We start from the raw sequence: 17,777 nt of genomic DNA, 5'->3' as shown, positions 1-17,777 counted from the left end.
GAGGGGAATTAATCTCGATACGGGCCCAGAGAAAAGGCGGAACGGGCTGAGAGGGATAGATTAGTAGAGGAGATACTCCAGGTGGACAGGAGATACTCGGAGGCCCCAGACGCGGGGCTACTGAGGGGGCAGCGGAGGTTACAGGCGGAGTTTGGGCTGTTGACCACATGGAAAGCGGTGGAACAGTTGAGGAAGGCAAGGGAGGCGATTTATGAGTACGGGGAAAAGGCAAGCAGAATGTTAGTGTACCAGCTCAGGAAAAGTGAGGCGGCCAGGGAGATAGGTAAAGTAAAGAATAGAGGCGGGAATACTGTCCTGGACCCAGCGGGAGTGAACTAGATGTTTAAGGACTTCTATAGTAAATTATATGAGTCGGAACCCCCGGCTGGGGTGGAGGGGATGAGGCAGTTTTTGGATCAGTTGAGGTTTCCGAGGGTAGATGAGGATCTGGTGGAAGGGCTGGGAGCCCCAATTGAGATTGAGGAAACAATCAAGGGGCTGGAGGGCATGCAGTCGGGCAAGGCCCCGGGGCCTGACGGCTACCCGGTGGAATTCTATGAGAAGTTTTCAGAGATATTGAGCCCACTGCTGGTGAGGACATTTAACGAATCAAGAGAGAAGGGAGTCCTCCCCCCAACAATGTCACAGTCCTCGATTTCATTGATCCTGAAACAGGAGAAGGATCCGGAGCAATGCGGGTCATACAGGCCGATTTCTCTACTGAATGTGGATGCCAAACTGCTGGCTAAGATACTGGCCACAAGGATAGAGGACTGTGTCCCGGGGGTGATAGGGGAAGACCAGATGGGACCTGTAAAGGGCAGGCAACTCAAGGCCAATGTTTGAAGGCTTCTAAATGTTATTATGATGTCCTCAGAAGGAGAGGAGGTGGAGGTGGTGGTAGCGATGGATGCGGAGAAGGCTTTTGATCGGGTCGAGTGGAATTACCTGTGGGAGGCGCTGGGAAGGTTTGTGTTTGGTGAGGGCTTTATTGACTGGGTGCGGTTGCTCTATTAGGCACCAGTAGTGAGTGTGCGTACGAACCGGCTGAGGTTGGGGTACTTTAAACTACACCGAGGGGTGAGGCAAGGGTGCCCCCCCCCTCTTACTGTTTGCTCTGGCCATAGAGCCATTGGCCATGGCGTTAAGAGTCTCTAGGAACTGGAAAGGGCTGGTTGGGGGTGGGGGTGGGGGGGGGAGCACCGGGTCTCGCTTTACGCAGGTGACCTGCTCTTCTATATTTCAGACCTGTTGGAGGCAATGGGGGAAGTAATGCAAATCTTGGAGCAATTTGGCAATTTTTCAGGGTATAAATTGAACATGGGGAAAAACGAGATGTTCGCGAACCAGGCAAGAGGGCAGGAGAAGAGACTGGGAGAGCTGCCACTTAGAATGGTAGGGAAGAGCTTTCGATATCTGGGAATCCAGGTGGCCCAGGAATGGGAGGCGCTGCACAAGTTAAACCTATCCCGGTTGGTAGAACAAATGGAAGGGGACTTTAAGAGATGGGACATGCTCCCGCTATCACTGGCGGGGAGGGTACAGACCGTGAAAATGACGGTCTTCCCCAGATTTCTGTTTGTCTTTCAGTACCTCCCAATCTTCATCCCAAAGGCCTTTTTCAAGCGGGTGAATAAGGTTATTTTGGGCTTTGTGTGGGCGAATAGAACCCCGCGAGTGAAGTCAGGGGGAGGGTGGGTTTGCGCTGCCGAACTTCTGCAATTACTACTGGGCGGCTAATATAGCCATGATTAGGAAGTGGGTAGTGGGGGAGGGGTCGGCATGGGAGCGGATGGAGGCGGCATTATGCAAAGACGCCAGTTTGGGAGCACTGATAACGGCACCTCTTCCGTTCTCGCCGGCCCTATACGCCACAAGTCCGGTGGTGGTGGCGGCTCTGAGAATCTGGGGGCAGTGGAGGAGACATAAGAGAGTGGACGGAGCATCGGTTTGGACCCTGATTTATAATAATCATCAGTTTGTACCGGGTAGGCTAGATGGTGGGTTCCGGAGTTGGAAAAGGGCAGAAATTAGGAGGATGGGGGATCTATTTATAGAAGGGAGCTTTCCCAGCTTGAAATCCTTGGAGGATAAATTTGAATTGCCAGCCGCGAACGGGTTTAGGTATATGCAGGTGCGAGACTTCCTGAGAAAACAGGTGCCGGCCTTTCCGCTGCTGCCGCCACAGGGGTTACAGGACAGAGTAATCTCCAGTACCTGGGTGGGAGAGGGGAAGATATCGGATATTTACCAGGAGCTTTCGGAGGCGGAGGAAACTCCGGTGGAGGAGCTTAAGGGCAAGTGGGAGGACGAGCTTGGTGGAGAGATAGAGGCGGGTCTGTGGGCGGATGCCCTAAGCAGGGTTAATACATCCTCATCATGTGCCAGGCTTAGCCTGATACAATTTAAGGTAGTCCACTGGGCACACATGACAGCGGCTAGGATGAGCAGGTTTTTCGGGGTAGAGGATAGGTGTGCGCGGGAAGCCCAGCAAGTCATGTCCACATGTTTTGGGCATGCCCGAAGCTTTGAGGGCTTTGGCAGGGTTTTGCTAAGGCAATGTCCACGGTGCTAAAAACACGGGTGGTGCCCAGTCCGGAGGTGGCGATCTTTGGAGTATCAGAAGAGCCGGGAGTTCAGGGGGCGAAAGAAACTGATGTCTTGGCCTTTGCCTCCCTGGTAGCTCGGAGACGGATCTTGTCAATGTGGAGGGACTAAAAGCCCCCCCCCCCCGAGTGTAGAGACCTGGGTTAGTGACATGGCTGGGTTTCTCAGTCTTGAGAAAACCGGAGGTGGCAGCCGTTCGTCGACTTTCTCGGGGAAAATTAAAATGTCAGCAGATGCCGTATTCCAAGGGAGGAGGGGGGGGGCGGGGGGTGGGGATTGTTGTTGTGTGGTTGGGGTGTGTGAAGATTGAAATGGGGGGGAAATGTTTACTATACCATGTTGATGTCATTGTCTATGATATTTTTATTAAAATTTTCAAATACCTTAATAAAAATGTTTTAAAAAACCAAAACACTACGTTCAACCTTGTAATGCTGGTAGTTATAACAATACCCAATACCAGGGCTGGAGGAGGGAGGGGGTGACGGGAGAACAGGCCGAGTCCGGACTGACCACCTATGGGACTGGGTCAGTGTTCAGGCACGGACTGCCATTACCGTGGCCTGCAAGTCAGCCATCTTGCTGTGCACCCCACTGACCACCAACCTTCGCCCCTGGTTCTGCAGAGTGACACCGGCAGTATGGGTGCACCCAACCCCCCACCCCGCCCTCTGCCACCACCCCACGCCCCCACCCTCACCTTGGCACTTCTGCTGACGGCCCACACAGAGCAACGCCCACAGTAGCCCCTACGGGGGCACGGGGCAGGGGCCACGGGGCATACCCCTGGCAAGGGAAGTGCTAGCCGACGATACCCCTGGCATCAGGGATAGGTGCCAGGGCCAGAAGCCCCCACGGTGCTGGCCACCGACGGGGCCAGGGATGGGGGGAGGGGGGGGGACATGTGGGGGCAGTGTCCGCAGTGCTAACTGGGGCCACCATGTAGCCCATTGGACCTGGTTTGGGCATGGGGCAGTACGCACTATGTTAACACGTTGGCCTTTCACCCCCCCTGCAGACATTGGATATTGGAATTCAACCAGCAATGGTGGCCTCCCTGCTCGTCACCGCAACCCTGGGAGATGCCCTGTGGATGTACGTGCTGGAGCAGTTCTAGGAGGAGGAAGCTGCAGCAGCAGAGCGTGCAGCAGAGGAACAGGAGGCAGCCACCCAGGATGGAGAGCCAGCCACCCAACAGGCCGAGGAGGAGTAGGTGCCAAGGAGGCACTGCATGAGGTCTCGTGTGAACCGGCACTGCCTGTCATTCAAGGACCTCCAGGACCGGGCATGTTGTTGAAGACGCTGGCTGAGCAGGGAGACAGTGCGACATATCTGCCAGATGATGGCACACCTGGCACCGGTTGCCATCAAGATAATGGTCGCCCTGAACTTTTACGCCACAGGGACCTGTCCGAGATCTCACAGACTCGGTGCACAGGTGCATCTGCGCTGTCACAGAGACCCCATATGCCCAGGCAGTTCAATACATCCATTTCAATGAGGACCAAGCCCACCAGGATGCCCAGGCAGCAGGGGTGCTGCCATCGATGGGATGCACCAGGTCCAGGGGGTGATCGACGGGATGCATGTGTTGATGAGGGGGGATTGACATATGTATCATGAGGAACCGTAACTAAGCGGGGTCTCACTTTCTCGCCCAGGTCGAACTCCACCTCAGCGACCTCCCTTTCCTCAGGGCCGCCAACCAGGTCCAGGGCCCTCTGCTCTGCCATGATGATGGGCCACAGGTCCAACAGAGAGCAATGCAAGAGAAGACCTGAAATTTCCGCCACCATCTAATGATGTAAACACTGAAGCCATTGAAATGAGGACATGGCTGGGATCTCCTCCTCCCGCGCATGTCTTGTCTTCTGCCACTACCACTGAGGAGACACAGATGCTGCTACAATATCAGTGCTGATAAGCTGCTCTCATTTAATCGTGTTCCGTGTAGAAGAAGGGTTAAAACGCTCACATTGCACACTTCAAATAAAGATTTAAACACATCTCTCTGACATCACTCAAAGGTGAAAAGACTAGTCCAACTGAGCTTGACACGATGTTAATCTCACTATCACCGCGTGGAAGGATGGCTAAACGTCAACATACGAGAATTCCAATGTACAAAATAGCAATGCTTTCAGTTGACCAAAACTGATGCTGGGCTGCCTAGCATGCCTCGATCTGTTGCTGCTTAGAGAATAGAGAATACAGTTTCAGTTGATGAACATGAGCTGTATAAGACTGCATGTGACTCACTGTCATTGTCAGGATGTGATGGAGCTGTGATTCGTGCTAGGTTGATGGGACAAACCCATTTCCCCTTCCCCACAAGGGTGACCCCCGTCCTCCCCAATCAGCTCGGCAGCAGCCTCCTCGAACACAATGAGGGCAATGATGTCGGCTGTCTCTCCTCCCGGTCTCCGGTATTTCCCTTCTGTTGTGTGGCAGCTTGCCCTGTATGAAGATAAAAGAAAGGCATGTGGTGTCAAGGGATAGAGCAGAGGCTGGGTCGGATGTATGCCCCCTGTGTGTGGTGAGCCCTCTCCAGAAAGGACAGAGAATAAAGTGTGAGTAACATGATAGATGGGATGGTGGTGAGATGAAAATGTCCGTGAGACAATGAGTGGTGATTTGTGATCCCCGCTAATGGTTGTGCAAGATCCCTGAAGAGAGTAACGATTTGAGTTCATGATGCCATGTTGAGAGTTTAACATTGGAGGGATTTGAAGGGTTACTCACCGTGGCCAGGCAGATGAGATTATTCATCCTCTTCCTGCACACGGATGGCATTTCGGGCACAGTTGCCAGCCTGCTGACCTCCTTACAATGGCCTTGCAGGCCAGAGAGGTGAGGCTGGGTGTGCTTCCTGGACCCATCCCTGGGATACAGGACATCCTTATGCACCCGCATTCCACTGATGCAAGCCTTGAGGGCCTGGTGGGTGAAGCCGGGTTCTGCCTTCCTCGGGAGGCACTCAGTCTCCTTCCTGTTTTTAACCTGAGATCACTGAACCTCAGGCGAGGGGCAAGGTTGAGAAGGCAGGGCCTTCATGAAGACATCTGTAACGGTCCCCTGGAGACAGGTGGGCTGGAGAGTGTGAGATGTATGTGTTTGACTGACATTTGAATATGGCTCCCAGATGTTCACATGCGTCGGCTGACGACAGGCAGACGAATCAGCTCCCGATCTGCCAGGTCGTTCGGTCCCAAATTCACCTGTGCATAATTAATGAAAATGTGTGAGTTCCCGCCCCTTCGAGCAGCAGGGTGGGCATCGCCGAAACCGACCGCCACCACACTTAGTCTCATAAATGGAAAATCCCATTCATTATGTGGGTGCAAGTTTTTTTCTTTCTGGCTGTTCTCAAATGAATATTCTGCCTCGGCTTCTCTATTTGAAATTAGAAATTTTCACTATTTATATGGAATGGCAACATACACTAAATTAGATGCAAACTTATGTGGTGCCTTATCAATCAAGCTAGAATCTCTCTTCCTCACTGTGATCTCTTGTTTTGAATATCAATTGTAAACTATTATGAACTGATGTCAGTAGCTGGTCCACCTTCGTGGGCAGGATCAGAGGACATACTTTCATCCTTTGTTTCACTCCTCACCTGCCTTTCCTCTGCAGCTGTCCGATAGCTGCAGCAGTTCATTCAGTCATTGGGACAGCTTTGCACTACCCTTTAATTTTTTGTTGAGTGGAGGGCTCGCCTATTTTCTATTTTTGCACTGTTACTGATATTGCCATTAATAGTCATGTGGATCAGAAAGAATACTAAAAGCAGGAAGAGGGGAACAGAATCTGGTTGGTAGTATCAGAGATCTCAGTGAGTATCTAGTTACAAAAAGGACAAGTTTCTTGAACACACTAATACTGCACGATCCAGAGTACGCTACAGGTGTACAAGGAGTAGCGATCTCGCACATGTTATTTGACCAATCATATAACCCTACATTTTGGGCTATGATTTTTAAAAAAAAACATTTTTCCAATTAAGGGGCAATTTAGCGTGGCCAATCCACCTACCCTGCACATCTTTGGGTTGTGGGGGTGAGACCCACGCAGACACGTGGAGAATGTGCAAACTCCACACAGACAGTGACCCGGGGCCAGGATTGAACCCGGGCCTCGGCGCCGTGAGGCAGCAGTGCTAACCACCGTGTGCCACCCCACTGGGCTATCATTCTAATGGAGATGGAGGCCATCAAAGGATTTATAAATTGTGTCAGCTTTCTTCATTGGGTGTTCAAGCTCCTGATTGATATCTGCTTCAACTCTTCTGATCATTCCATGGGTCTTCTCTTGCATGTTGTTAGGAGATGGATCCTAATCACTTAGCTTAAAAAATATACAGAAAATAGGATCAGGAGTAGTCCACTCAGCCCCTTGAGCTTGATCCGCCATTCGTGGCTGATTCTCTACCTGAATGCCAGAGTCCCGTTCTCTCCCCATACCCCTTGGTGCCATTAGTGTATAGAAATCTATCCATTTCCCCCTTAAATATATTTAGTGACTTGGCTTCCAGTCTGTGGCAGAGAATTCCACAGGTTCAGCACCCTCTGAGTGAAGAAATTGCTCTTTGTCTCAGTCCTAAAAGGCCTACTCGTTCCGGAGGCAGTGACCCCTCGTTCCAGATCCCCCTAGCCAGGAGGAACATTATCCTTGCATCCAACCTTGTCAGAATTCTATGCTTCAATGAGATCCTGTTTGTTGCATAGTGGCCTTATTGTTTTACCAGGATTGAAAGACTTTGGAAAACAGTAAAGTCAGAAAGAGTGATGATCTCTCTTTAAATGAACTAAGTTAATTGTAGCTTTTTGTAAGAAGTCTCACAACACCAGGTTAAAGCCCGACAGGTTTATTTGAAATCACAGGCTATTGGAGTGGTGCTCCTTCATCAGGTGAAGTGGAGGTAGGTTCACAAGCACAGCATATATAGGCAGAGACACAATTACAAGATAATTACAGATTGGAATGTGAAGAATGGTTGGAATGTGGGTCTTTACAGGAATAAACAGCGTGAGTGGAGTGAGTGATAATAACAGGTTATTGATGTGAATTGTCTCAAGGCAGGACAATTAGTAGGATTCTGCAACCCCGGGCGTTATGATGGGGGTTACATGTAATGTCACATGAACCAGAGATCCCGGATGAGGCCGTCAACATGCGTCCGGAACGTGGCTCCCAGTTTCTGCTCGCCGATTCTGCGTTGTTGTGTGTCTTGAAAGCCGCCTTGGAGAATGTTAACCTGAAGATCGGAGGCTGAATGTCCTTGACTGTTGAAGTGTTCGCCGACTGGAAGGGAACACTCCTGCCTGGCGCGGTGTCCATTCTGTTGTCGTAGCGTCTCCATGGTTTCGCCGATGTACCATGCCAGGAAAAAATGTCCCGAGGCGTGGTACATTGTTATGAATTTTGTTACGTGTTTTAAAACATCACCAAGCATCATTGTTCAGTGCTAAAAGCATTACATAAAGAAAGACCAGTAATTTTGCTGTTCTTTTTCTTTATCCTTGATAACCAGACTTCTCTTCGAGGCCAGGGGCGAAGGATTTAAAAGAAGGATTTAAAAGCAGCGGCACGGTGGCACAGTGGTTAGCATTCTTGCTTCACAGCGCCAGGGGCCCGGGATCAATTCTGATCTTAGGTGACTGCCTGGTTGGAGTTTGCACATTCTCCTGTGTCTGCGTGGGTTTCCTCCGGGTGCTCCCGTTTCTTCCCACAGTCCAAAACTGTGCTGGTTAGGTGGATTGGCCAGACTAAATGACCCCTCCATGTCAAAAGATGTGCAGGTTAGGTGGAGTTACGGGGATAGGGTGGGGGAGTGGACATAAGTGGGTGCTCCTTCAGAGGGTTGATTGAGATTCGATGGGCCTAATGGTCTCCTTCTGCATTGTTGGAATTCTATGATTCTACCTGCTAATTAACCATAGGTTTTGCTCAGATGGACAGCTTCCTAACAGTGTGTAACTCCTCAGAGGCCTGAAAGGTACAGACCAGGTTCAACGCAACTCCATCTTAGCAACTAACCATCACAAACAAGCTCTGGATACCAGACTGTGGTTTGAGAAACTCCAAAGGAGATCAGCTAGTAGTTAAAAAAGCTGGAGAAGAAAGGGTGACCAACATTTTGGCTTTCTGTCATAAGGGATGTACTGTGGGCAACGTACCATGTATATCTTTTCTACAGACAAACACTCCTCAATTTAGCAAATTTGAGTTTTCATAATGACAGAAGTGTGGTTAACCATAATTGCCATATGCATGACAAATATTGTCCAACGGGAAAATTATGATTTATAAATGTAGTACCTAAGCTTACAGCAAGTTTTAAATGTTCTGACGGAGACTAGTAGGAACATCAACAGCTTGCATTTAAGTAGTGCCTTTAAATTAGTTAAATGACCAAAACATTTCACAGGAAAGTCATCAAAATGTAGTTTGTTACCGAAATGTTAGGCGATATTAGAATAGCTGATTAAAAGCGTGCTCAAAGGAGGTTTTAAAGAGAATCTTAAAAGGGAAATATGAAACAAGGAAGAGCGATGTAAAGAGGGAATACTAGAGATTAGTGGCAAAGCATGGCCTCCAGTGACAAAGTGATGAAAATCGGGATAGGCAATAGGCCAAAATTGGAGGAGTACAAAATTCTCAGAGGGTTATAGGACTGGAAGAGAATGAAGGGCAAGACCGTGGAGTGGTTTGAAAAGGAGAATTTTAAAGTTGAGAAGTTGCCAGACCAGGGGCCAATGCATGCGCGGACCCGCGCCAGCTCTGTCGCGCCGGCTTTCGAGCACACAGCACTCCGGCACCGTACTAGCCCCTGAGGAAGGGGTGAATGCCTGGGCCTGGAGGCCTGTTGATGCTGGCGTCGCTCGCGCTGGTTTTGACGCCGCGTCAACACTTGGCCGGGATTCTCAAATCCCTGCCGAAGTGTTGACCGGCATTCCCATTGGTGGCGCTATTTGTGAAGCAATTCAGGGCATGCTAATGGATCAGCGCTCTGCTATTGCGAATTCTGAGCAATTCCTGGCCCAGCAGCCATTGTAACCGCTGGGGCCGGAGTTAGTGCCAAAGAGCCTGACAGCTGGAGCTGTTTTTTTAAAGAATGCTTTTATTGGGTTTTACGCATGGTACATGTACAAAAAGAAACCGAGAAGAAATAACAAAATCATTACCAAACTAAAAACCCAAGGGGTGATAAAATTCCAACAGGGGAAGTGTATGTACAGAGAAGCAAGAGGAGAGAATTTCATTACACATTCCATTATGGGATGGGGTGGGGGGGCTTTCTTCCCCCCCCCATCTTTTCTGGGTTTTTTTGTTAAATACAGAGCAATCAAAACCGAAACCGGGTGGGAGCACCTGGGTGATGCCTCTGATGTCACTTGCATCTCTTGGTCGGTTGTCTTTTTTGTTTTTGTGCATTTGCCTCCGCTTCGGCCATCCATCTTCTTGTACATTCATACTCTCCTTTGCCCTGCTGTACTTGTGGTCATTGTCGTTTCCTGCGCTCACCCTCGTTCGTTTTCCCTCCTTTTTCCTCCCCTCTGGCCTCCCCCTGCAGTTCTCCCCCCTTGTCCTTCCTCCCTCCCTGTACCCCCCCTTTCCTGCCCCCCTCCCTGCCCCCTTCCCTCCCCTCCTGCGACCCCTTTCTTTTCAGCTGCATTTGGCTACTCCCTCTTTCACTGCCCCCCCCCCCCCCCCCCCAGTCCTCCCTCCCTTCCTTCTCTTCCCTCATGCCTTGGCTACTTGTTTATCTCTTTGTTTGTTCATTGGCCACAAACAGGTCCCGGAACAGTTGGGTGAATGGCTCCCATGTTTGGAGGAAGCCATCTTCTGACCCCCAGATGTCGGACAGCCAGTCTGCAGCTTTAGGTGGTGCTGCTGACCGCCAGCTGAGCAGGATTCTATGGCGGGCGATCAGGCAAGCAAAGGCAAGGGTGTCTGCCTTCCTACCGAGACCTGGGTGTGGAGTTGGCAAAGGGGAGAACCGGACTCAACAGGATAAAGGCTGCGAGCTTCAAGAAGGGGTGAAGTTTGGGGTTTTGTACCCTGTCCGCTTGTGGGTGACACATCAGAAACAGGAGTTTTATTTTGACTCACCAGAGGGGGGAGCCTGACCAGGCTGCTCATGTGGAACGTGAGAGGGATGAATGGGCCAGTTAAACGGTTGCATGTGTTCACACATTTGAGAGGCCTGAAGGCGGACGTGGTGTTTTTACAGTAGACACACCTGAAGTTGGGGGATCAATCGAGACTGAGGAAGGGATGGGTGAGGCAAGTGTTCCACCCGGGGCTGGAAGACAAGGGGAGTGGCGGTGTTGATTATCAAGAGGGTGGTGTTTGTGCTGGGGAGCACTGTGTCCGATCTGGGGGAAGATATGTGGTGGTTAGTGGGAAATTGGAGGGGTTGCCGGTGGTCCACTTTTTCGTGGTGGATAAGGCGTTGCTGGCGGGGGTGGCCAACTCGGAGTATTCAGCGATTGTAGTTTCTGACCACGCGCCACATTAGATGGATTTGCAGGTGGCTCAAGGGGAGGCCCAACAGCCACAGTGGCGGTTAGATGTGGGGATTCTGGCGGGCGAGGAGGTGTGTGAGCAGGTGAGGGCTGCCATCCGGGGCTATGTGGAGGTGAATGACACAGGGGAGATCACAGCCGCCATGTTGTGGGAGACACTCAAGGTTGTAGTTAGGGAGAGGGTGGAGCTAGAGTGGAGGGCAAGGCTGGTCAATGAGATCCTGAAGATGGATAGGAGGTACTCAGTAGCACCGGAGGCGGGGTTGCTGAAAGAGAGGCAGAGGCTCCGGATGCAGTTGGGTTATTGTCTACGGGGAAGGTGGCGGGGCAGTTGTGGAGGGCCCGGGGCCAGTTTACGAGTGCGGGGAGAAGGCGAGTAGGATGCTGGCCCACCAGTTGAGGAAGCAAGCGGCGGCTAGGGAGATCAGTTGAGTGAGGGACGGGGGGCGTAAGGTGGTGATGGACCCGAAGGGCGTGAATGGAGTATTTGAGGCCTTTTATAGGAGGCTCTATGAGCTGGAGCCCCCCAGGGAGAAAGAGTGGATGAGGTGGTTCCTGGATCGGTTGGAGTTTCCCAGGGTGAGGAATAGAGGGTTCAGGGCCTGGGGGCCCACATTGGGCTGAGGAAGGTGATGGATGGCATAGGGGCGATGCAGTCAGGGAAGTCCCCGGGGCTGGATAGGTTCCCAGTAGTTTTATAAAAGGTTTGGGGTTGAGCTAGGGCCACTGCTGGTGAGTATATATAATGAGGTACGGGAGAGGGGGGATCTTCCCCCTACACTGACGCAGGCAGCCATCTCCCTGATCTTAAAGAAGGATAAGGCAGTGGCGTTTCGGTATTATCATTAGACTCGTAATCCAGAGACCCAGGGTGCTGCTCTGGGGACATGGGTTTGAATCCCGCCAGGGCAGATGGTGGAATTTGAATTCAATAAAAATCTAAAATTAAAAAGTCTAATGACAATCATAAAACCATTGTCAATTTTGTAAAAACCCATCTGGTTCACTAATGTCCTTTAGGGAAGGAAATCTGTCATCCTTACCTGGTCTGGCCAACATGTGACTCAGCACTGTGATTAACTCTTAAATGCCCTCAGGGGTGGGCAACAAATGCTGGCCCGGCCAGCGACACCCATATCCCATGAACGAATAAAGGAAAAAAGGACTGCAGCAGTGTAGGTCGTTCCGCCCAATATCGTTATTGAATGCCGGTGCCAGTTATTGGCGAAGGTGCTTGCATCACGGATTGAGGACTGTGTGCTGGGGTTAATAGGGGAGGACCAGATGGGTTTTGTGATGGGAAGGCAGTTGTTGGCGAATATGCAGAGGCTATGATACCCTCGCGCGCGTGCGCGGGGGGGGCAAGAGGTTGAGGTGATGATGGCGATGGACGCGGAGAAGGCTTTTCACCAGGTGGAGTAGGCGTATCTGTTTGAGGTGCTCGGGAGGTTGGGGTTCGGACAGGGCTTTGTGCATTGGGTCCAGCTGCTGTACATGGCACCGGCGGTGAGTATGTGGACGAACTGAGTGAGTTCAGGGTACTTTGAGCCACATCGTGGGACAAGGCAGGGGTGCAAACTCTCCCCGTTGCTGTTCGTGTTGGCAATAGAGCCGTTGGCAATGGCGCTTAGGACGTCGAAGGATCGGAGAGGGACGGAGTGTGGGTGGGGGATGCCGAGCATAGGGTTTTGCTGTATGCGGATGTCTTATTAGTATATATTTCAGACCCATTGGGCAGCATTGGGTGGGATTATGGAGATCTTGGGGGGATTTGGCCGGTTTCCGGGATATAAATTGAACATTGGAAAGAATGAGGTGTTCCCGATCAATGCCAGAGGGCAGGAAAGGAGATTAGGAGGGTTGCCGTTTAAGGTGGTGGGGACGTGTCTCAGGTACCACGGTAACACAGTGGGTTAGCACTGTTGCTTCACAGCTCCAGGGTCCCAGGTTCAATTCCCGGCTTGGGTCACTGTCTGTGTGGAGTCTGCACGTCCTCCCTGTCTGCGTGGGTTTCCTCCGGGTGTTCCGGTTTCCTCCAAGTCCCAAAAGACGTGTCATTAGATAATTTGGACATTCTGAATTCTCGCTCTGTGTACCTGAACAGGCGCCGGAATGTGGTGACTAGGGGCTTTTCACAGTAACTTCATTGCAGTGTTAATGTAAGCCTACTTGTGACAATATAGATCATTATTCAGCTGGTGTGGAGCTGGGCCCAGCTGCATAGATTGAACTTGGTGCGATTGGTGGAGGGGATGAAGGCAGATTTTAAGGGGTAGGATGTGCTGCCACTGTCGCTGGCTGAGCGGCTGCAGACAGTGACAATGACGGTGCTGCCCAGGTTTCTGGTTGTGTTTCAGAAATTCCCTATCTTGTTCCCAAGTCTTTCTTTAGGAAAGCAATGGGTTGATCGCCAGGTTTGTGTGGGCAGGGGAAGGCTCTGCGAGTAAGTTGGGCTTGCGGGGGGGGGATGCTGGCATTGCTAAACTTGTCAAATTATTAAATTATTATTGGGCGGCAAACATTGCAATGGTGAGGAAATGGGTGGTGGAGGAGAGGTCGGTCTGGGGGCGGGTGGAGGCAGCATCATGTAGGGCTTTGTTGTTAGCGCCTTCACCGTTTTCGCCGGCCAGTTACTCCATAGGCTCCACGGTGTGGGGGAATATAGGCAGCACTTGGGGTTGGAGGCTATGTCTTTGTGCCTGCTGACTTGCGACAACCATAGGTTTGTGCCAGCAAGGCTGGAAGCGAAAGCAGGTGGGGATCGAGTACTTTAGGGACTTGTTTATGGGGGGAAAATTTGCGGGGCTGGAGGAGATGGAGGAAATGGATGAGTTGCCCAAGGGGGAATGGTTTTAGGTACCTGCAGGTTCAAGATTTTGTGAGGAGAGAGGTGCCATCCTTCCCGGGGCTGCCGCCTCCGGTGCTGCAAGATAAGCTCTTGTCAGAAAATGCAATAGGGGAAGGGAAGGAGTTGGATATTTATAAGGAACTGATGGAGAGAGAGGACACCCTGGTGGAGGATGTTAAGTGCAAATGGGGGGAGCTGGAGGTTGAGGCCTTGCGGAGAGTGAATGCATCCTTGTTGTGTGTGAGGTTAAGCCTCATTCAGTTTAAAGTGGTACATAGGGCTCATATGATGGTGGTGAGGAATGAGCAAATTTTTTGTGGGGGTAGAGGATAGGTGTGGGCGATGATTGGGGGGGGGCGCAAATCATGTCCACATGTTGTGGGCATGTCCAAGACTGAGGGGGCTCTGGCAGGGGTTCACGGACGTGATGTCCGAGGTGCTGGGTGTGGGGGTGGAGCAGTGGCGATATTTGGTGTGTCGGAAAACCCGGGAGTCCAGAGGGTGAGAGGCCGATGTGTTGGCCTTTGCCTCCCTGATATCCCGGAGACGTATTTTGCTGCGGTGGAGGGACTTGGAGCCACTGAAAGTGGGGGTGTGGGTGAGCGACCTGGCGGAATTCCTGAGGCGGGAAAAGGTTACATTTGCTATGCGGGGGTCAGTAGAGGGGTTTGTCTGGAGGTGGAATCCGTTCATCGATTTCTTCAAGGAGAATTAAGGGGTCAGCAAGGGGGGTTGGGGAGGGGGGTGTGTAAGGGGGTTAAAATGGGAAAGGCGTGACGTGGTGGGAGGTTGGTGTTGGGGGGGATGGAGGGTGGTGGTTGGTTATTGGGTTGATGTGTTGCTCTTCGGACATTTTGTATATCTTTGGTTATATTTGTTAAATGCTTTGAATAAATATATATTTTTAAAAGAGTAAAGGGAAACAGAGGGATTTAGGGAGGAAATTCCATAGTTCAGGGTCGACACAGCTGAAACCAAGGCACCCAATGGTGGAGTGATAAATATCAAGATGCTCAAGCAGCCCGAATTGAAGGAGTGCCGAGATCTTGGAGAGCTGCAAACAAAAGCAAAATACTGTGGATGCTGGAAATCTGAAATAAAAACTAGAAAATGCTCAGCAGAACAGGCAGCATCTGTCGGGAGAAAAAGAGTTAACAGTTCAGGTCAATGACCTATCATCAGAACTGAAGAAAGATAGAAATGTATAGAGTTTCTAAACCAATGAAAGCGTCAAAGGGGCAGGTAGAACTAAGGAGAAGGTCTGTAATAGGGCAGAGGGTAGAGATGATTCAATAACAAAAACTTTGTTATGCAACAGCCAAATATAGTGAGTAATGGGTATCAAAAAGAAGCAAAGGTTGTGCCGAAATGAGGTATGAATGGCTACATAACAACCAACTCTGACTGCAACATGAAGGGGTACAAGAAGAAACAAGACAAGATCACCCAGCAAAAAAAAAAAAGAGTTAAAAAACCCAGGTGATGGGAAAGGCGATGATCTAAAGTTGTTGTACTCAATGTTGAGTCCAGAAAGCTGTTGAGTATTGAGTCAGAATATAAGGTGCTCTTCCTTGGGTCCGCAAACATGACCACAAGCTTCTGGTCACTTGTCATTTTAATTCTCCTGCTTGTCCGACGCTGACCTTTCTGTCCTAGACCTGCTACAATGTTCCAGTGAAGCTCAGAGTAAACACACGGCTGCCTTGCTCCCCTTAATCCCATGGACTTTCATTTTGCAACAATTTTATTATATGATACTCTGACGTTCCATATCCACAACATGATCTGTGCTACCCTCATTGACTCTCTCCATTACTCCTTCAAAAATCTTGATCAACTCAAACATGATTTGCCCTGAATACATCTGTGCTGACTTGCATTTATTAGCCCATTCTTTACTAACTGCCGAATTGCTGCCTCTAATTGTCCCGGATTGTTGTCTCTAAAAGTTCCCCCACCACATGTAAGGCTGACTGGCATGTAATTGCTGAGTTTATCATCTTCCCTTTTTCAATCAGGGGTTTAATATTTGTAATCCTTCAATCCTCTGGTGCCAAGGAGGATTGGAAGATTATGACAGAGCCTCTGCAAATTTCAACCTTACTTAGATCAGGAACATAAAGGATGCATCCCATCCCTACTTTGAGGACTTCCAATCTTTTATGTTCTTCTCAGACAAACCCTCTGTTTCCACATAAAGATTTCCTTTCTGATGGCCAATGAACCTACACTTATGATCACACAAATAATAAAAGGGTAGCCGAGAAAGGACTTTTAGATTTATTTTAATTTTACTGATAATCCTGGAACCTCCGTGAATTAAAGATTAAGTTCAGAACATTGCTGCAAACAACTTGGCAGAAAATCATAAGGGCCTTAAAAACATTGTAGGTTTTTGAAAAAAAATTCTTTGAACACTTTTGATTTAGTAGTTTTAAGATATTACAGAGGGGCAAAATGGGCTATTTGACCAACAGGCAAGAATCATCCAATCATATAACAGTTTGTTTGCTTTCCAATAGGCATAAAAAGTGTAGCGCCACAAACATGGGTTTAATCAGTTGGCCAATTGCGGGAGCAGGGCGGGGGGGGAAGGTGAATGGACTTTGAATTGTTGCTATACTTACTCGCTATAAATATGGCAATCAATGAGGTTGCCCTTTTTTTGTCTAGATATTGATATTATATTGTTTTCAGAGTCGCCAGGTATCAAATGATACCACAAGGTTCAACCGGATATCGATCAAAGACCAAATAACCAGTTAGTTAGTTCAAGTTCAATAATACTTTATTTACACACAAGATTAACTTATACATGCAACATAAACACTACAAACTAAATTACACCGAGCACTATGACAACCTGTACTTAACTTCAGGCACCCGGCTTAGGTCAGAGGAACAGTGGCCTTTGTTCGAATCTGGATCTGCTGGGTCTGGAGAAGTAACTGCGGTTCAGCTGGGCTCATCCGTCTGGTAGCGAGCGTTGAACGTGGACTTGCTTCTGGTCGTGGTGCTACCGTTGGAAATAGACGTTGCCGGAGCGCCAGGTCCAAAAGATATCGAACACATGCAGTGTCTCTCTTTATCCTTGGGGGTTTTGCGCTCTTTTGGACAGTCCTTAGGTTTGGACCCAATAATTCGGCAGACTTCGATCACTGGCTTCGATCTGAGCCAATAAAGGGGGCGGGTGCCTTGATGGCTGGGCGTGTCTTAGGCGGTCACTAACCTTGCTGTTTATGCATCCTGAGTAAAGGGAGTGGCGCCGATGTGTCTGGATTTGTATCAGATATCTGAGTACCAGTCATTTGTCTTAGGGAAATGGGTCACTGGAATGCAAATCGGCTGGGGGTTTCGATACTGTCTGGTTCTCTGCTTACAAATATACATTTAGACTCTGAGCCTGCCTGAATCTTGTATTGGCCATATTTCCCTTGAGTCTTTGCAAATGTCCATGTTTCTTTGTAAGTGGCCACCCCAGATGGCTACAGAATGATGAAACTTCCAGGAATACATCAACCAGACTTGGTAAACCCCTAGCTGAGAGGCGGGCAGGAAGGAAGGTGCTGAGATTTGAGATGTCTTGGAAAAATTGGGAATCAGTTAACTGGACTGTCCTAGAGAGTTGGCATAGACTTCTCAGGTTGAATGGCCTCCTTCTATGCCAAAAAGTCTCTGTGGCTACCAAAGATGGAGCAAACATTAAGGGAAAAGAGAAGTTACCAAGAAACAAGACTACTTTAGCTGGAGTAGCCTAATTTAAAAGAGGAAGGGAAAAATCAGATACTGAT

Source organism: Scyliorhinus torazame, chromosome 1 (genome assembly GCF_047496885.1).
Source record: "Scyliorhinus torazame isolate Kashiwa2021f chromosome 1, sScyTor2.1, whole genome shotgun sequence".
In the NCBI taxonomy this organism is placed as follows: domain Eukaryota; kingdom Metazoa; phylum Chordata; class Chondrichthyes; order Carcharhiniformes; family Scyliorhinidae; genus Scyliorhinus; species Scyliorhinus torazame.
The sequence above is the reverse complement of the archived record's forward strand: the minus strand, read 5'-3'. Positions refer to the sequence as shown.